Source organism: Urtica dioica, chromosome 7, assembly GCF_054948205.1.
Source record: "Urtica dioica subsp. dioica isolate 48M chromosome 7, U.dioica_male_clone48M_v1_H2, whole genome shotgun sequence".
Lineage (NCBI taxonomy): Eukaryota > Viridiplantae > Streptophyta > Magnoliopsida > Rosales > Urticaceae > Urtica > Urtica dioica.
Window position 1 is genome coordinate 41494594 of NC_142762.1, and position 21492 is coordinate 41516085.

At 38.1% G+C, this 21492-nt stretch overlaps 1 pseudogene across 1 annotated transcript; it reads left to right on the forward strand.

Annotated features, from left to right (window-relative positions):
- The first annotated feature begins 18996 nt into the window (after positions 1-18996).
- On the forward strand, positions 18997-21070 carry LOC149391661 (zinc finger CCCH domain-containing protein 18-like; annotated as a pseudogene). The gene is made up of 5 exons (XR_016300356.1): positions 18997-19189; positions 19282-19558; positions 19670-19730; positions 19824-20281; positions 20400-21070. The product of XR_016300356.1 is annotated as a zinc finger CCCH domain-containing protein 18-like (transcript).
- The last annotated feature ends 422 nt before the right edge of the window (positions 21071-21492 follow it).

The following is a 21492-nucleotide window of genomic DNA, read 5'->3' on the forward strand; positions in this document are numbered from 1 at the left end:
TTCCACAGGAATGCATGCGTGGCTTACAAATCCACCACGTTTATAAATTTTTTTTTTTTTTTGAGAAACGTTTATAAATTATAATACACACCTATATTTCCATACTTGAGAGCGGAAAACGAGGTCGTTTCACATGCCTGCTCTTTTGCATCTTGGACGCTTCACATCAGGTAGGTATAACATGTAGGTATGTTTTTTACGTATAATAAATACTATATATTATATATAATATGTATGTGTGTGTTCCCATATTGGTCATGAGATGTGGAAGATTGACGTGGCTATGAAAAATCGAACGAACAATAATAAAGCGTTTAAACTGAAAATTATCTTTTAAATGTTAGCATTATACTCAAAAAAATAGTTTTGGATGCATACATTTCTACACTTAAATTCAAAGTTGAATATCATAATAATAGGCTCTTAAAGTCTCTTTATTGTTCAAAACATAACCAACATGTTATGACCATAACTAATAAAATTTCAATTTAATCAATAACGATTTTAAATGAATAATCAAAATAATACGATAATAGTATGTCAAATTTCAACTCAATTTCAAATTTTAATCACTGATACGTTGAACGAATTGCTGGATTAATAAATATACTTAATGAAAAAGGTTCAAAATATGTGTTGTACGGTCGCCAAAAAAAACTAGAGTTCTCCGGTAAAAATGGCGGTCCACAAGTAAATCTAGTGGCTCGCAAGTGGTTTGCGTAAATTTTACAAAAAAAGGATACGTTGTATATGTTTAAAAAAAAAAAATTTAAATTATGCTTTGAAAACATCTGGAAAGAGTTTAGAGTTTTTCGTCTTTTTGACAAATAAAAATTTGATTTCTCACAAAATCATTTTGAATTTTGGTTTGTCTTTACGTCCCTTCATAATTGAGAATATGATGATAAGATCTTTTCTTATTTTATTAATTATTAATTTACTTTTTTTATTAAAAAAATTCTATGTACTTTATTTCATTAATCTATTTGAAATGGAAAAAAGACGATAGTATTTTGCATGGTTCATAATTTTTTTTTTTTTTTTAGAAATCTGCCTGTTGGTTATTAAATTTAAGGGTAATTTAGTAAAATAGCCAATTTAAACATTGGTAATTGCTAAATAACCAACGTTTTGTAAATATTAGGTAAATAGTCACCTGATTTTATTTACACGACTAATTTTTTTAAAATGCCCCAATTTTGATTCCCGCCAATTCATACTTGCTTATAATGTTTTGAAAAAAAAATCCCAATAAATCGGGTATGGAATGCGAGAATCGAGGGTATTAAAGAACAAATTCATTGCCGCACGCAAAAACCGATTCATTTCCTCACCTTTCAAAAAAAAAAGATTAACCACAAAAAATCGGAAGTTCTTCTTTCTTCGCCGACGAGCATATCCCTTCGTCTTCCCCGACGAGCATCTTCAATTGCCGAAAAAAAATACTGGCACGCATATACATAGATTACTATTTACTTTATTTTGAAAGAGATTTACCCACAAATAGAAACAAAAAAATATGGGTTTGTTAGTTTCGATTATTGAATACTCGGTCGATTTTGTGTTAATCTTCTTTATCCGGGTTAAAAGAAAAAATATTTCGTGTTATCAAGTATTCAAAAACATTGATTTTTATCTTAAACCTCAGAAATCAAGTAGACGAAAAAAATTTGGGGGACGCCAAGAGTAACGAACGTACCATGTGATTTTCCTTTCAGAAATGTGTCATCCACCGAAATGACAGGCCTACAATACTGGAATCTATGGACCGACGCACTAGGCGCCAAGAAAAAAAATACATGAATGATTTATCCGCATTTACTTTAGTAATGGAGTATGAACCTGTGATAATATTAAATATAAGTAAATAAAAACTATACCACTCGGTACAATAAATATTTACAAAAAATTTTGTAAATTAATTAAATAACGGCGACAATAAATGTATGTAAATAAAAGGGTAATTTAACGTAAACATGTGCGATTACGACATAAATATTAAAAAAAATAAAGAACCACATCGGATTCCATCAAAGAAACCTCAACCATCGTGTGAATCGGTGCAATTTCCAAAAGTTTGAATAAAAAAAAATGAGCGCTTGACAACTATTAAGGAAATACAACAAACAAGGAAACAAAATAAGGAATCGAATGAAAGAAAATTTAAATTATTAACGTCATATATATATATATATATATATATATATATATATATATGGAAACGAAATAAGGAAACAACTAACCCACGTATTTAATCGGTTGCTAAAAAAAGGATCCGGATTAAACATTACGATTTTGTTCACTTTGAATTCCGGAAGAATTGAAAAAATTCAAATTTTAAAAAAATTCGGATTAAAAAAAGAAAAGGACACAAATTGGAAGTGTAAAAAAATTTGATAGCACTACTACAAATTTAGTTTTCTGATGCGCATGACTATCAGGTGCGACTAGTCGCACCTAAAAGTCGCATCTAAATAACTTTCGGGTGCGACTAGTCGCATTTGATTGTCAACCAGAAGTCCTAAAAATTTCGTTAAAATTGTTTTTTCTTTTTAGTATCAGGTGCGACTTGCCGCACCAGATAGTTAACAAAGTCGCACCTGATTGTTTAAAATTTTAAGCGGGCCAATTCTCCCCCTCATTTTTTCATTCATTTTTAAAATGGGTGGATTTAAGTGATGTTTATCACTTGGCCGACAATCAGGAAGAAGAAGAAGAGGGTTGAACCGAGAGAGAGAGGGAAAGAGAGTGAGAGAGAAGAAGAAGCTGAGAGAGCGAGAGAGATAGAAGGAGAGTGTGCCACCAACCGAGAGGAGAGAAACGCCGGCCAGCAGCTCCTCCACCAAGCCGCGCGCGCTCCACCAGCCGAGAGGAGAGAAACGCCGCGTGTCTCAAGAGCTCTAGCGAGCATCTCCGACGAGGGAAAGAGAGAGTAGACGGTCTGGGTAGCTCAACTCTTCAAGCAAGGTAGGAATTTTTCTTGGCTGAATTGAAGAACTCGAAAATTAGGGTTCATATTCCAATTTTGGGGGTTTCGAGTTCTATGGTGATTTCTGAGGAATTGAGTGTTGTTGTTTGAGCTTGATAATTAATATTGATAACTTGAACTCGAATTTCTTGTCTTGGTTTGAATTTGGCCGAAAATGGGTTAAGGGTATGAACTTGTTTTGGGGTTCTGATTTTGAGCGTGAATTGATGTGTGTTTAGTTGTTTGGGAATGATTGATGAACGTTTGTTTGAGGCTATGATGATTTTGAGGTTTTGGAATTGTTTGGTTTGAGTTTTGTTGTGGCCGTGTGTGACTTTGCCGTGGGTTTGGTTCTGAGAATCGAGTATTAATTTTTTTTTTTTAAATATAAAGAGCATCATATGCGACTTTTCGCACCTGATAATCAAGACTTTCAGGTGCGACTTGTCGCACCTGATAATCAAGACACTTTCAGGTGCGACAAAGCCTGAAAGTACTTTCAAGTGCGACTTTTGCACTTTCAGGTGCGAAAAAAGTCGCACCTGATGATATATTTTGTACTAGTGTAGGTCCACGTCATTCTAGTGGTTATTTACCTAATATTTACAAAACGTTGACTATTTAGCAATTTCCAATGTTTAAATTGATTATTTTGCTAATTTTTTGTAAATTTAATTCATTAAGAGAGATTATTAAGAAACTCAGGAATGGGCTATGTATTGTATTATTACGACACATATGACAGTCAAGACCGTCCATCGCGCACGTTGTGATTAATATACGAAATATTATAGATTTTTTTTTTTTTTTGAAAGGTAAAATATTCGAAAGTTAGTAACAATAAAATAAATGGTAGTTGAATTTGATGGCGAAATGGGGAAATGATTCAGCGACATTACTCGGGAATAAGGGCTTTGCATCCACTGCCGAGCCGAGAGATTTTGAATTCAAAATCCACACCCCACCATTCTTCAAGAACAACTATTCCACCACGCCTGTTATGATGCTCTTTGGCATCTTGGACCCCTTTACTATGATAAAGAGACTTTAAGAGCCTATTACTATGATAGTACGATCATTTCTAGTACTTCCTTAGGAGTAGGTCGGTCCAGTTGTCCATATCAAATATCGACTACACACTGTCACTGACTCTACGACCTCCACCCACTCTTGTACGGTTCAGATATGAACATTAAAATAATGATCATCACAAAACTGTGGTCTGTGCGTGTCCTAACTCCTAGCTCCTAAGAGGCTAAGACAATTAATTATATGCGTCAGCGCAAATTTATCCAATAAAAGCGGAATCACATGTAATACATGTGGTGGGCCATATGTCAGCCCAAATTTAGGCCCCGTTTGGTTAAGTTTTCCATTCCTGTTTTCTGTTTTCTGATTCTAAATTCTAGAAAACAGTTTTAGAAAAACTGTTTGGTTATAAATTCAGAAAACAGATTTAGAATCATGTTTCTGTTTTCTTTGAAATTTGTTTAGAAAACAGAAAACAATGAAAAGTTGTTTTCTATTTTATCTCTATACAATTGAATGAAAAACATAACCAAACAACATTTAAAATATTCCGAAACGTAATTCTAAATCTGTTTTTTAAATTTAAAAATTAGAATCAGAAAACAGAATTTAAAAACAGAAAACGAGTTTAGAAAACTAAACCAAACGGCCCCTTAGTATCTTAGCCTTTCTTAGGATGTTGTTCTTAACCCTAAGTGGACTCTCTTTCTGAGGCAAGAACTCCTTTTTTTCTCTTCCCTGTTTTTTTCGTCGATTTTCCTCAAGATTATAGTCATATGTAATTTTTTTACTCTTCGTGGTCGTCCTCCGGAGTCCAGAATTGTCTTCATTCCCACTACTATGCCGTCTTTGTTACACACCAACATCGATCGAGTGTCTCCAATAATGGAATATTTTTTTTATCTAATTTTTATATTTTAATAATCTAGACATATCTTTGATCAGAGTGGTTTTTAACTCCATTCTTAAGTTCTAAACCTTACATCTGAGAAATTATTTGACATTTTTCTTTAAGCGTATATCACAATCGGACAAGGTTTCCTATAACGCAATTGGTAACAAGTGATGGTTCATGTTACCTGGAAAGAATGATAATCTAATAATCACGTTTTTTTTTTATTAATATTCATTATTCGATATAGAGTAAAAAAAACGCAGCGTTATGAGAAAACAAAGGCTTTCCGTGCGATCCGGGTGACAGATTGCGATCCAAAACCCACTTCCTACCCACTTAACTTTTCATATAAAATCTAAGTCGCCTGGAGAGATTCCATTGTTTATATAGATTGAAGAAGAGCAGAGGGTCAGGTGATTACCCTCGATCTTCAGTGTTCTAGTGATCGTAGGCTCTAAATAATAAAAGATTGAATATGTGACGCCGTTTTGTCCGATCAGACACAACATCAGCATAATATGATCAAAATTTCCCGTTAATAATATTTAATCATGTGGTCGATGAAGGACAAAATTTTATGAACTGCCCCAAATGTTACGATGCCAATTTCAGAATAGATAATAAGAGGAACTAAGCAATCTTTTATTTAGAGTCTGTGATACAACATGGTAGCAGAAGAGTCATATTGTAGCCTAATAACTACGAGTGACCAAGATATATTGTTAATTAAATTCTCTCTCACACACTAGAAACACAAAGAAAGAAAGTAAAACGTGTTTGTCTTTTTGCTCAAAAATTCAAATAGATTGTGTTCAGGCCTTTCAAAAATGAAATTATGATGTGTCTGTTCAAATTTCTGTGCCTGCAATTATATAATTTTCATTTACTTGAATTTTTTGTCAAAATATAATCGATGATTAAAGTCAGAAATGTATATGTTTTTTTGTTCGATCATCGTTCTTTGATTTGCCAAAATTATTATGAATACGTTTCTCCGTATAATTTCATTAATCACTCTTACCACTGCAGCTTGTTCACTTTATCTAATCAAATTCTCGCATTTGTAAAAATAATCCCAGCTGATTCATAATTCACGCGTGTTCCAGGAAAGGTACCCTAAGTCTGATACATAGTTCACTTCGTTTCACACACTAAAAGACAAGCAACAACACAAAAGACCACACTACCCTGCCTTCAAAAAAAAAAAAAGACCACACTACCCTCGTATCAATAGTCTCCTCTCTTGGGGATCCATCATCAGGTGATGCCATAATAGAGAAGCGATTTCACAGTGATCCATGCGTGGCTTACAAATCCACCACGTTTATAATACACTTCCATACTTGTTTATTACAATCCAGGATCCACTTGAGAATCGAAAACGAGGTCGTTTCACATTCCCGCTCTTTTGCATCTTGGACGCTTCTCATCAGGAATGATTCCGTGTCAATTCTTGACTACACACTGATTGTACGGGCTGCCTTTGATTTGATGTATCACGATCCACACCGTTAATATGCAATAAAGTTATTATTTATGAATTATCTTCTCTGCTTTCCGTTTTAAAACAATTTTCCTTAATAAGTTCATATCATGTAGGTCAACCTGGCTTGTTGGAAACGGCGACGCGGCTTCCGTCCTTCCTTCCGCGCGTGAGACGGCATAGCGGCTTAGCGGCTTCCGCTTAGACGGAAATTCGGCTTCCTCGGAGCCGTTTACACGGAAAGTCGGCTTCCGCGGATTCCGTGAGAGACGTTGATGGTCAGTGACCGTTGGGGCGTTTTAATCTCGGCCATTGATTTTCTTACCGTTTTTTCATCAATGGTCACAAAAAAATGGCCGTTTTTTTACTGTTTATACACGGATTTTTTAATTTTTTTACACTTTCATCATTTTCTCTATAAATATAACTCATTTCAATCCAATTTCTCACAACATCATCCAACAAATTCTCTCTACAATTCTCTCTACAATCTCATCAAGCTCTATGTAATTTATATAATATAGTTTCTAAATTAAATTTTCTATATAGTTTAATATATTATAGTTTCTAATTAAAATATAATTTATGTACCAAAATGTCTGGCGAGTCATCATCTCACCGAAGATCTCGTCGAGGTTCTCGTCGAAGCTCAAGTCGCACGCTCACACCATCACCATCTACACATGAAGAAGAGGCTCAAAATCAAGAAGTTCAACAACCAAACCCGCCCTCTCGAAACTATCCGCAAAATTGGTTAGCCCTTTCTCAAATTCCAAATTTCGAAGACACCGATTTAATCCAAGCCCCCGTTCCCGATCCAAGATTTTCATATCAACCCCCGAGCTACAATTTCACTCAAGAAGAGATGACCCAATTAGACCAATTTGCACCGATACACTAGTATAAAAAACAGCATTGGGTGCGACTTTTTTCGCACCTGAAAGTCAATTTTCGCACTCAATGATACCTTTAGGTGCGACTTTTTCGCACCCGAAAGTTCGCACCTAAAGGTCATGGGTGCGAAAAGTCGCACCCAAAGGTCATAACTTTTAGGTGCGACTTTTAGGTGCGGTTTTTCGCACCCATATTCGCACCTATAAGTAAAAAAAAATGTGCGAAAAAGTCCGCGGGTAGGCCAACGGGTGCGACTGGTCGCACCCAAAAATTTGGCGGGTAGGCCAACGGGTGCGACTGGTCGCACCCAAAAATTTGGCAGGTAGGACTTTGGGTGCGACCAGTCGCACCCGTTGGCCTACCCGCCAAATTTTTGGGTGCGACCAGTCGCACCCGTTGGCCTACAATAGTTTTTTTTTAAATTTTTTTTATTTATTATGCTTATGAATTCTATAATTGTAAATAGTTTATTAAATAATATGTACTAAATAGTTTATTAAATAGAAAATTCATTAATTAATATTCATAATAATAATAAAAACTAACCATTAGTTGTTCGATTACAATAATTATTATAATGTACGACAAATAATTAAAAAAAATGTTCATTCTTTTCCCTTTCCTTTTCCTCGGTTTGTAAACCACTCCTTGAACATTTTACTCCCTCTTCCGCCAAATCTTGCTCCAGAACTGCTGCTACCTCCTCGTCCACTGCCGCTCGTACGCTCTCGCTGGAATTCTGCTGAAGCTGGCGGCGTCGTCTGAGCATCTGCCATTGAAACTGATGGCGGCGTTGTCTGATGCATAGGGTGCATCTGAGGCGACGGCGTCGTCTGAGGCATCTGTGGCATCATGTCGGGCGACATCTGAGGCATTTGTGGCATCGTGCCGGACGACATATGAGGCAAGGGCGAAAACTGCTGCGTGAACGCGAACATTTGTCGCTGCATCTCCTCTATCTGTTGTTGGTTGGCTCGCCTCATCTCATCCATAGCGAGTTGTTGTGCCGCCACCTGAGCTTGGAGCTCGCCAACCACTAGATCTGGAACGCGGCGCCGCGACGAGCCTGAGCCTGACGACGAGCTTTCGTCCTGAGCCTGAGCAATAGCCCAAGTTGATCTCGGGACCGTTGGACCTATTCCAACGTACCAATCTTGACGGTTCCCGAGAATTTCTAGCATTGCGTGCTCCTCTGCATCGTCCTGGTTAAAGACTACGCCTTGCTCTTCTGCTTGTCGCTGAAGATCCGCCAGTAGAGTAACTATCCGCGCCTTTACACATAAAAAAAATTATTAAAAATTAATTATTATGTAAGTAACGTAATCTTAATTATCACATATGACTTACATGTGCTCGTCTCGCCCAATCTGTCGTCCACTCACCTTTTCTATTATGGTGTTTTTGCTCCCACGTCGTTAACGCGGAGCCCAAAGTCCCATCATCCTTACTCTGCAATTGTTATGAAAATATAAGTATTGAATTTATTTCAAATTAAGTATTTCAAAATTAGAATAACTTACATTCAAATGACGATGAGCCAAGAAAGAAAGAGATCCTTGAGTCGACCTCGTCTTCTTCTTCTTCGAATTCTCCTTGTTGCGATTAGACTTTTTCTGCAAAGCGGTCTTGATGCCCAAGTCCATCAAGTCAAGCCTCGCCTTCTCGGTGTCATAGTTCTTCTTTTCCAAGCTGAGCATCGTCCCGAGAAGATTCTCACACACGTTCTTCTCTACGTGCATCACGTCCATGTTGTGTTTCAACTGCGACTCAGACCAGTACGGCAACTCGTAAAAGATGCTTTTCTTGGTCCAATTCAGTTCGCACTCAGCTCGCTTTCGTTTTTTGCCTACAGAGGCAGCGTGTTTGCCAGTAGTCGTGCAAGAAACACCAGCTAACTGAGCGAGTATATCTTGCGAAGTCAACTTCTCGGGTTTATTTCGTTTCTCGTGCTTATCTTTGTAGTGATCGTTGCTTTTCCTCAATCGGTGACGCCTTTTTAAGAACCGACGATGATCGTAGTAGACGATCCTGTTTCTGACTTTTAGGGACGGCGTGTCAAAGTTGCACGTAGGGCAAGCGAGATACCCCTGGCCGCTCCATCCCGATAAATACGATCTAGCCGGAAAATCGTTTATCGTCCAAAATAACGCGGCACGCAACCGAAACACTTCATCTCTGGCTCCATCATGAACGCGGACTCCATTCTCCCACAGTTCTTTCAACTCTTCAACCACAGGCTGCAAAAATACGTCCATGTCTTTTCCTGGTGAATGGGGCCCCGGGATCAGAAGCGTGAGCATCAGGTACTCTTTCTTCATGCACAACCAAGGCGGCAAGTTGTACGCCGTAAATACTACAGGCCACTTGCTGTATGATAGGCTCATATCCCCAAACGGGTTGAATCCATCCGCAGCTAGCCCAAGCCGCACGTTCCGAGGCTCTGCAGCAAAACCTGGGTATCTCTCGTCCAAATTCTTCCACGTTGTACCATCAGCAAGATGTCGTAGAACGTCAGCTTCCCTGACGCGATCTCTTTCGTGCCACTGCATATGAAGCGCCGTGTGTCGAGATGCGTACAGTCGCTTCAATCGATCTTTCAAGGGAAAATATCACAATATCTTCTGCGGTATCTTCTTACCAGTTGGCTTCCATCTACTCTCGTTACATATCGGGCACACGTCGACGTTCGCGAGATGTTTTCGGAATAGGACACAGTCATTAATGCACGCGTCGATCATCTCGTATCCCATGCCAAAACGCTTCAGCTTTGCTTTTGCCTCGTAGTGCTTCTCCGGTATTCGATTACCGGCTGGATGAGACTTCCTCAAAAGCTGCAGCAGTTCTGTGAACGACTTGTTCGTCCAATGGTTCGTGACTTTAAGGTGCATCAACTGAACCAAGAATGACAACGACGAAAACTCCTTGCATCCAGGGTACAATTCCGCTTCCAACTCAGCGAACAAGTCTTCCACTTGCTCCTCCGCACGCACATCGCTCGGAGCCGGCTCCGTAACACCATCGAAATCCTCATGATCTCTTATATCCTCCACAGCAGCATGTATTCCTCCTACTCCTCTCTGGGCTGTTTCTCCGATGGGGACTTCTTCAAGATGAGCGACGGAACGCACGACCTCGCCATGATGATACCATTCTGTGTAGCCCGGGGTAAACCTTTTGTTTAGCAGATGATGCCTTACAATCCCAATGTCGTGCCATCTCACGTTGTTGCAAGGCTTGCATGGACATCGATATTCGTAATTATCGTTCGGAAATCTTCTTGCAGCGCGGATAAATTCATTAACTCCGATTTTATACTGCAAGGACAACCGATTGTTCTCGGTGATCTAATCTCTACTTGGATTGGACATTGATTTCGCTAAACGAAAGGGAAAAAGAACAATTATTAAGATTTGTTGCTAAGGGACGAAGACGAATGACGTCGATTACTTATTGCTACGGGACGAAGATCAATGAATGAAGATGAGATTATGAATTTTATGTTATTTGAGAATAATAGGCTAGAAACTCAATCTAAAATTCGGCAGAGTTTCCCCTATAATACTAACAAACCAAAAACTTGCAAACTCATTTAAAAGCATATACAAATCATCTAAAACTATCCTAATAATCAACTAAACCCTAAACAGAACCTCCGTGGCTCGTTTACAACAAAAATACAATATTCTCAACTCATTTATACAATAACTTAACTAATTTTAATTTCATGATTAACAATTTAACACATATTATTAATTAAACTAATTACAATTTCAATTTGACAATTTCAATTAACCTAAACTAATCAAAACTAAACAACTTAAACATATTATTAAATTAATTACAATTTCAATTTGACAATTTTAATTAACCTAAACAACTTAAACATATTATTAAACTAATTACAATTTCAATTTGACAATTTCTATCAATTAACCTAAACTAATCAAAACTAAACAACCTAAACATATTATTAAACTAATTACAATTTCAATTTAACAACTTCAATTAACCTAAACAAATTTAAACTAAACAACTTAAACATATTATTAAACTAATTAGAATTTCAATTTGACAATTTCAATTAACCTAAACTAATCAAAACTAAACAAACTAAACATGTAAGTATTAAACTAAAAAACCTAAAACTAATTAGAACAAATTTCATTTCATAAATTAATTACAAACTAATTAACTAATTCATTACAAATCAATTACAAACTAACTAACTAATTATAAACTAAACTACTAATCAAACTAAACTAGTAATCAAAATACTAATCAAATTATGAAAAATACCTAATGAAGCGGATAGGCTGGTCGGAGGCTCGGGACAAGTCGGAGGAGCTGGTCGGAGAGGCAGCAGCGGAGGGGCTCGTCGGAATCAATCAACACGCAGAAATCAAAAGCCCCAAAATTCGAAACTTCAAACCCTAGTTCATCAAATTTCGGCCAAATCACTAACAAACCAAGGAAATCCGAACTCAATCCACAAATTCAAGCTATAACCATCACTAATCGAGTTCAATGAGCAACCAAAACCAATCAATTTCACAAAAATCATCTTTGAAATCCGAAACCTCAAATTTGAATTTCGGAGCTCAAAAATCCAAAATCAACTCTAGGTCAAGAATGCTCACCTTGTGGTAGTGGTGGCGGTCGGAGTGGTGGCTGCGATGGGGTGGCCGGAGAGAGAGAGGGTAGTGGCGGCGGTCCTCGTGACGGAGGCTGAGAGAGACAGAGGGTAGTGGCGGCGGTCGGAGGAGCGTAGTGGTGGCGGTCGGAGGCTGAGAGAGAGTGCTAGTGGTGGCGGTCGGAGTGGTGGCTGCGACGGGGTGGGAGAGAGAGAGGGTAGTGGCGGCGGTTCGTGACGGAGGCTGAGAGAGAGAGGGTCGTGGCGGCGGTTCGTGACGGAGGCTGAGAGAGAGAGGGTCGTGGTGGCGGCGACGGGGTGGTGGCAGCGACGGGGTGGGAGAGCAGGAGAGACTCGGAGACAGAGAGAAATCGCAGGTTTTTTTGGGTGTTTGAATGAAAACCCGATCGAGCATGCTTTATATATAAAGACTTTTGAATTTTGGTGCGACTTTGTCGCACCCAAAGACACTTTTGGGTGAGACAAAGTCGCACCCACTGACTTGTGTCAGTGGTTTCGGGTGCGACTATGTCGCACCCAATGACATTTTGTAAAAAAAGGGGGAAGTTTTGGCCGCCGAAAATTTTAGTTCATTTAGGTGCGACTTAGTCGCACCTATAACTTCGGAGAAAGTATTGGGTGCGACTAAGTCGCACCCAATAGTAGTACCACAGTTTTGGGTGCGACTAGTCGCACCCAAATTCAAAAAATTTCGCGAAAATTTTCCAGCGCTTAATTGATTTTTGGGTCCGACTATTCGCACTTGAAAGTCTTTTTGGTGCGACTTTTAGGTGCGAATAGTCGCACCCAAAAGTCATCCGCACCGGAAAACTGTATTTGTAGTAGTGATATTTCCTTTTGTCCCACAACAACCCCAACATTCGTCACAACAACCACCACAACAACATCCTCATATGTCACAACAACCACCACAACAGCCACCACAATCACCACAACAACCACCACGATCACCACAACAACCACCACGATCTCCCGTTTACGAAGACGCTTACGAGGCATATCGAGAAGGAATTCGTAGATTTCATCGAGAGTCACAATCACCTCCTCAACAACAACCACAACAAAATCCCGAAGAACATCCCGAAGAAGATCCCGAAGAAGATCCCGAAGAAGATCCTGAAGAACATCCCGAAGAAATTCCTCAACCTAGACAACAAAGGAGGAGGAGAAAACCTCGTTCCGAAATGTGGAAATATTTCACCGAGATAAACGACGACGAGGGAAAGAAGGGGCGATGCAACAAATGTGAGAAGATCATCAACGCCGACAGTAGGCACCAAGGGACGTCCGCATTGCACCACCACTACAGGATGTGCGTCCTCCCCGGATCTTCCTCGTCTCACACTCAGGTAAGTAGACACGATCCCCAAGAATATAGGAAAGAACTTGTCAAGTACATAGTTTCTACCGATCAAGCATGAGGATATAATCCCGTTTCTTGAATATTTGTAATCCTTTCGTTTTATTTTTCTTTTTATGATATTTATTGTAACCACGGTTTTCCTCCGCCACAAGTGAGGGTTCATTAATAAAATTTTCGTGGTTCCGTCCACGTTTCTTACTTAAAACAAAAACGTCTCGATTTACATTTTAACCCTTTTTATTAAAAACGTAACATTTTAGTCCTCTTGATTTTACATTTTAATTGAAATCAAAACGGCTTATTGGCTTAACGGAATAATGCCTTCCAATAAGAAACGGAAACGGCTTAATGGCTTAACGGAAGGAAAATTTCCGTTAAGCTATTAAGCCGTCCTTATCGGCTTATTGGAAGGCCGAAATTTCCAATAAGCCAGGTTGACATGTAGGTATGTTTTTACGTATAATACTAGATAATATACTAGCATTTAATGGACGTGTTTGTTCCCATGATGCGTCGATGGTTCCGAAATGTGGAAGATTGACGTGGCTATGAAGAATCGAACGAACAATGAAGTCTTTAATATGAAAATTATATTTTACGTATAACAGACGGAAAAAAAATGTTAGCATTATATATTGCAAAAAAATAGTAAATTATCTACACTTAAATTAAAAGTTGAATATCATACTAATAGGCTCTTAAAGTCTTTATTGTTCAAAACCTATAACCAACGAACAATAACCAAAATAACTAATAAAATTGCAATTTAATCAATAATACGCTAATCAATAAGTACTTCAAATTTCAACTTCATCTCAAAACTTTATCAATGAACGTTGAATAAATTGCTGGACTTACTTATTGAAAAGTGAAAAGTATGTTGATGTCTCTCAATGATGTTATAACACGTAACACCAATAATAACTAGAATTTTCCATCAAAATTATGTCAATAATAATCGTTAATAACTATATATTATTTATTTTTTAGGTTTCCAAATTCTGAGTTTCTGATAGTTAATAATTTTTGTCGTTGAAAATTTGATGATGTTTAGTAAAATCAATAAGTATCAAAATTGTTCAGCATACAATTGAAATTTACCGAAAAAATGATATTTTCAAGTTGTAGCTACGAGTAAAAAATCGAGGATCGACCCATCTCGTGATTGAAGTGTGACTATGAACAATTGGCATTTAGAGTACACGAGTGATTAGCACATTGTAAGGGACATTCAATAATCAATGCACACAGTCAACAAATTTGTTAAAGGAATCTATTTGGACCATTTAACAAAAAAAAAAATATGTTGCAGGCCATTCATGCCCATCTTTACTATTCTTAAATAATAATAATAAGAATTAATGACATTTTTAGTCCCTGAACTATGTCGTGTGTAACAAGTTGGTCCTTCGGCGGAAAAAACTGCAGGATCGATACTTGGTGAATGTGAGAAAATCACGTCTGGTCCTTCTGTCTAATTAATCGTCTATTTAGACGAAATTTGCTGACGTGGCTTGATCGATTAGGGGAGTTACGATTTTGCCCTTGTTTTAATTGTTTCGCCCCTATTTGTTGATTTGAGACACGCCTCTAAAATCAACAAATATATATCATATCAAGTAGAGACTGTGGATTCTCGTCGGTGTCGATGGATTCCGAAAGCTCTGTTTTGCCGCCAAATGATTCCGAAGCTCTCGCTTCCGGTAATCGGAAAATGGAGCTCCATTTTTCAGCTCGGATTTCGCCGGATAGAGAGCAGTCGAACCGAAAACGACATCGGCAATAAAAACGACAAGAATGAGTCCAAATTCGAAGAAGAAGAAGAAGATACAGACGATTCAGATGACGAAAAATCGAAGAATTTCTCAGAAGAGTCTTACTCTCATCCGATTCCGAAGAACGCGTTGATCTTGACTCGCTGTAGCTCCGCACCGTACCGATCGTCTTCCTTCGCGAGCCGATTCTGGGAATCGCCGATGAACAACGATTCGGAAGAGAAGCAGAGCGACGAGAGAATCGCCGAAGCTGAAGAGAGAGTCGATTCGGAGGAGAAAGGCGACGAATCCGAAGCTCCGATCAAAGAAGAAGAAGAAGAAGAAGAGAAGAGAACAGAGGAGGTAGATTTAGGGCTAGGGTTAGGGCAAGCGATTCTGACTCGGTGCAAATCGGAACCGGCGAGAATCGGAGAGAAGCTTTATCCGGAGATTGGGTATTGGAGCAACAACAATTTCAGTCGAGGAAGAAGAAGAAGGTTGGGATTTGTTGATTACTGTGATTAAATTAATTAATTGGTTAATTAGTTAATTAGTTTTTATTTTTTTTTCAGCGACTTCTTAAAGAAAGGAAGTCTCTGACTGAAACGCAATAGTTATTTATCATCATTATTATTATTGAATAAAAAAATAGAAATATATATTTGTGAAAATTTTGTTGTACAATATACTTTGCTTTTATATATTTATTTTAATATATGAATTTATTGCTTATGTTTACCGAAGATTTATATATATGTTTAATAGTTTTAACTTACAGATACTTACTTCTAAAAAAAAAAATACTTATGGTATGATAAGTAATATGTGATTAATATATTAGTTAATTTTTTTTAGTGAACACCTAAATAAAGGATTTTTTTTCTTGAAAAATAAAGGAAGGCTTGAACGCAATAGTTCCTTTTTAAATAGAAATTTATTGTATGCGTTTTAATCTGTTTTTCTTTTTTTGCTGTACTATCAATGACAAGCTATGCGTTGTAATATGATTTGTTTTTTTAATTTATTATTAAATTACGATTTTGTCCTCATTTAAAAAGCATATGATAAGCCACGTCAGCAAATTTCGTCAAAATAGACGATTAATTAGACAGAAGGACCAGACGTGATTTTCTCACATTCACCATGTATCGTTCCTGCAGTTTTTTTCGCCGAAGGACCAACTTGTTACACACGACATAGTTCAGGGACTAAAAATGTCATTAATTCTAATAATAATAATAACATACAAAAAAACAAAATAAAAGAGAGATGTTATGGCGTCGTTTTTTTGTATGAGAAAAACGACAATCCAAATGCAAAAACGACGTAAAACCAGACCACCCTTCTCACCAAGGGACTTGAAACCAGAGGACCCCTCCGCCAGAATGTTCAAAACTAGAGGATCTCTCCACCAGGATTCCCAAAACCAGAGAGTACCTCTGTCAGAACTCACAAAATCAGAGTAAAAATCGAGGATCGACCCAACTCGTGATTGAAGTGTGACTATTAACAATTGGCATTTAGAGTACTCGAGTGATTAGCACATTGTACGAGACATTCAATAATCAATGCACACAGTCAACAAAACCAGAGAGTACCTCTGTCAGAACTCACAAAATCAGAGGATCCTCCGCTAGAACCCACAAAACCGGAGGACCGCTCTGCCAGGACCCTCAAAACCACCTTCCACCTATGCTTGAACCCACAAAACCGGAGGATCCCTCCGGTAGAATCCACAAAGACAGAGGATCCCTCCAGTAAAACCCACAAAATTGAAGGATTCCTCTGCTAGAACCCACAAAACCGAAGGACCCCTCCAGTAAAATCTTCAAAACCGGAGGATCCCTCCGCCAAAATCCCTAAAACTGGAGAATCCCTCCGACCAAGTATCCATGACTTTGCACACTCAAAATCCTATAAAATACCCCCTCATTTTTCACCAAAAAGAGATAATAAGAATTTTTCAAGGAAACAGAAGCTCACAAAAAGCCCTCAAAACTCACAAAAGCTCTCAAAGCACTCAAAAGATCAGAAAAGACCAAGAAAACAAAAAAGACAAAGACGAAGAGAAGACGAAGAATCCGATGAGAAGACGAAGAATCCGGCGAGAAAACGAAGCATCCAACGAGGATACGAAGAATCCGACGAGGATACGAAGAATCCGACGAGAAGAACATAATCACCAATCCGAGGACTCTCAAGAGGAAGCAATTCACCACTCTTTCAAGATCCGAAGAAACGTGACCCCGACAACACAGATCGAGACATGTTACAAACTTGCACCCCGACGCGTGTCCCGTGAATGTTATTCGAGAAATCGCATTAACAAGAGGGACGATCTTAATTTCTAACAAAGAAGGAAAATAATGTGACAAAATTTAAATGAGCAATGTTTACTGGAGGATTGTCACCAAAGCCAGCTCAATGAATTTGAGGACCTTGGGCGAGAAGCAAGAAAAACCTTTTAAATTATATATTAGTTTATATATATGAAAAAAAAATTAATTTATATATATATATATATATATATATATATATATATATATATATATATGTTGCATCGAATTAGTTTATTCTTACTACCCAACCGATATGTAAATAACAATTTGAAAAATAAAAACACATACAAAATCAATAAAATAAAAATAACAAAGAAATAGATCACAAAATAAAAATAATTTAAAAAAATAAAACTGGGAAATAGTTTAGTTAAGATACTTTAATATGGAACTTTTTTATTTTTTGGATATCCCTCTTGACTTTTTTTTCTCAATATCATTCACTTTTTTTTTAGTATTGTAAAATTAATCGAATCAATAAGATATAACTAGGATTACAAAATAAAATTTTAATGTTATAAAAAATTACTGTAATGTCACAATTTTGGCTTAAGATATTAGTTTTTTGGCTTTAAATTTGGACTTCCCGGCACTATTATACTGATATGCCTTGCTGAATGGTATGGGGTCAATATACCCCCTTGGACCGGACCTGATTGTCACTCATCAAAGAGATTGCAGGCATGGGCACCGACGCCTACGGCGAGCATGAAATCGTCGAGGCTCTTGAATGAGTAATTTAGCATCAAACGTGTTTTACATTATAGCATAGTTTAGTTGATTTTGGTCAAAAACATCCGAATGAGTAATTGTCCAAATCTCACATTAGTTTTCAGCTGCATCTTAACAAAAGAACCCAAAAATTAAAGAATAAACTAGGAGTGTTCATCAAAACCGTCAAACCGAATAAACCAATCATCCAAACCAAACTGCACTCTTTTTTAAAGTGCTCCATTAAAACTCGGTGAAGTTTGGATTGTAACCAACCCAAATCGTAATTATTTTGGGTTGGTTTGATTTTTTATAATCGTGAGATTGGGTTGAACCAAACCAACCCGATAATGTTAATTCTTTAATTTTTGTAAGATTGCAAATATTTTATATGTACTATTGTTAAAAAAATATTATTTTTTTAATAAAATTATAATTAAATAGAAAATGCTCAGTATTATACTTTATAATTTGCGATTACATGAAAATTTAGTAATTAAAAATATGCGTAACTTTTATTTTAATACGTAACTTTTTTAAAGATAAGTAAAATTTTGATTTTATTTGACAAAACGTTCTAGATATAATATACGTATATGATTTTCATTCGAGTTATAAAGTCATTTGTCAATAATTATAATCCGAAAAAACCAACTCAAACCAACCCGATTATTTTCGGGTTGGTTTGGTTTGGTTTTACCTTTCAATCGGGTTGGTTTGACTTTTAAAATTAAAAAAATTAGTTGTAACGGTTCAGTGAAAGAACATGAAAAAACCGACTAACACAACCCGACTACACCTTTAGAATAAACCAGCCCATGACACTTGTAAACGTTAATGGATGAAAGGACAAAGTTGCACAAAAAAAAGACGTTTTGGGTTGAAATCGTTAACAATACAAACTTTAAGAACTGCGAATTGAGAGAGAATAGGATTTAAAAGATATTGGGGGGCAGAAATACAATTTGACAATGGCGGAGGAGGAAGAGGAGGAGAGGGCTGTGGAGACGGAGCTGGAGCTCCAATTGCATGACCAGAGAGACTCTCTCACTTCTCTCACCCAAGCTCTTCTCTCTAACCCTTCCAACTCCGAGCTTCTCTCGATAACCAATCTCTTATCCTCATTCCCTGAAAACTGGAAATTTAAGAAGATATTCTTCTATTTAGCATTTCATTGCGTGTGTGTGCGAATTAGGTTTCGAATGAGGTGGCTGAGGCAATCAACGAGGCTGAGGAAGGGCTTTTCCAACTGAAGCGTGCTCGTCTGCTTCGAGAAATCGATTCGAAGCTCGTTGCCAAGGATTTCGGCGCGGAAGCTTCTGGTGATCCGAGCAATGTGGAATTCGCGGTTGGATCAAAGTGCAGATTCCGACACAGCGATGGTCGTTGGCATAACGCTCAAGTCCTCTCGCTCTCTGGCTCTGATTCTGCGAAGATCTCCTTTCTCACTCCAACCTCCCAAAATATGCTGGTAATTAAACCCTAAATTAACAGAGCACACAAATTTCCTTTTCATTTGGATTATGATTGGCTTTTCGTGAGAAACTGCAATGTAAATATTTAAATGAATAAAACATTGTAGATGTGCAAGTTTTACCTTCAGGAACGATGTAGATATGGTACTAGTTGCCGGTCATTTCATGGTATGTAACAGTCTTTTATACGCTTGATTGATTGATTGACATTCAGATTTTCAGCATAGATTTTCTGTAACAATAAGATTATGGCTACCACAGGAATTGACGTCCCAATATCGTCACTGAAAAAATACATTCCGACCGTGTGGGACGAATCGCTGGTCGGGTCTAGTGTTTTAGCGGTAACCGATGATGCCAAAGGCGGTCTCTGGAGGGAAGCCGAGCTCGAGTCTTGGGATGATGCACTGGGCCGAGCCAGAGTCGTTTTCAGAGACGATGGAAGCTCCGCAAGCCTTGTGACAGAAGCCGTAACACTGTCTGAGTACACCGGCGAAACGACTGACGAGGAAGAAGGAAGCGATTCCGGCGAATCCTGCTCCGGCGACTCCGACGACGAAGAGGGCTCGCTAGGTCTTGGATTCTCGGCCCTCCCGAGAGGCATTCAGAAGGGAACGGCCATATTCTCCAAATGGGAAAACCACACTCGAGGCATAGCCTCGCAGATGATGGCGAACATGGGTTATCGTGCCGGGATGGGATTGGGTGCTTCTGGGCTGGTATATGTGAATTTTAACATTTCTTTCTAAACCCAAAACTAAATAAAAAACTGAGTTTAAAATTTTAAGATCAAATGATGAAAAAATGTTTAACTGAAAGCTCACCTTTATGGTCCAGGGCATGGTTGATCCAATACCCGCCAGAGTCCTTCCGGCCAAACAATCCCTCGATCACGCCGTCGAGTCCCGAGCCGGGGAAATGAGCGAAGAGGGCCGAGAAGGAAAGAAGAAGAGGCAGAGCAGAGGTGGGAAGGGAAAACGGGAGAATAAATTTGCAGTGTTGGCTCGTGCACGTAAAGAGAAAGTGGACGAGGAAACCGCTCCGGACGTTTTCAGTATCATCAACCGCCAGCTGGTGAGGCACGACGAGGCTCGAAATGGGGTGTCGGGTACGAAGAAGCAGAAGCAGAAGCAGCGAGACGGGGAGTCCGTGGAGGGCGAGAGAGTGGACCGACGAAGCTTGGTGGCTTCTAATCACGAGATAAAGGGTCTGAGGACAAAGGTCGAGAGGCTCGAGGAGAAGGCAAAGAGAAACAGAGGAGAGAATGTGGTGTTCGAGGCGGCCATAAGGAAGTTGGGCGAGACCAGGACAGTCTTGGCCAACGCCGAGGCCGCTTATGCCTCTGCGTCTAACCAGGTTTCGAGCATGGAATAGGAGAAAAAATGGTTGAAGTTTTGAAATCCCTCTTTTATAACTTGTGTTGTTTCAAGCTTAATATATTCAAAACATTTACATTTCCTTGTGGACCTTTAATAATTGGGTAATCTAGCAACGTAGCCAATTTCAAACATGGTTTTAAGGATGTAGCCAACGTTTGGTAAATTTTGTAATATCGTCATTTACAGAAATAAACGGTTAGAAAATATCGAAAACACCCTTATGTAACATAAATCATAGAAATCAAATACTAGCCAACGTTTCAGCCAGTCGAAGTTTATCGTGCGTAAAATAAACGGAAATTAACTGAAATTAACAAAGCAACGGAGATTAACAAAAAATTAGAAAGAAATAAACGCTCAATAACCAATTTTGCCAAATATAGATTTTTTTTTTAAAAATTCTAAATATATACGTGTATTAACTTCGAAAATTTTGGTTGATCAAACGTGGGCTACAAGTTTTGTAGGCAAATTATAGTAGAGGATATTATAGTAATTAACATCTTACATAATTAAAACACGTCATCATTTTTTGCTAGAGTGAAAATTTG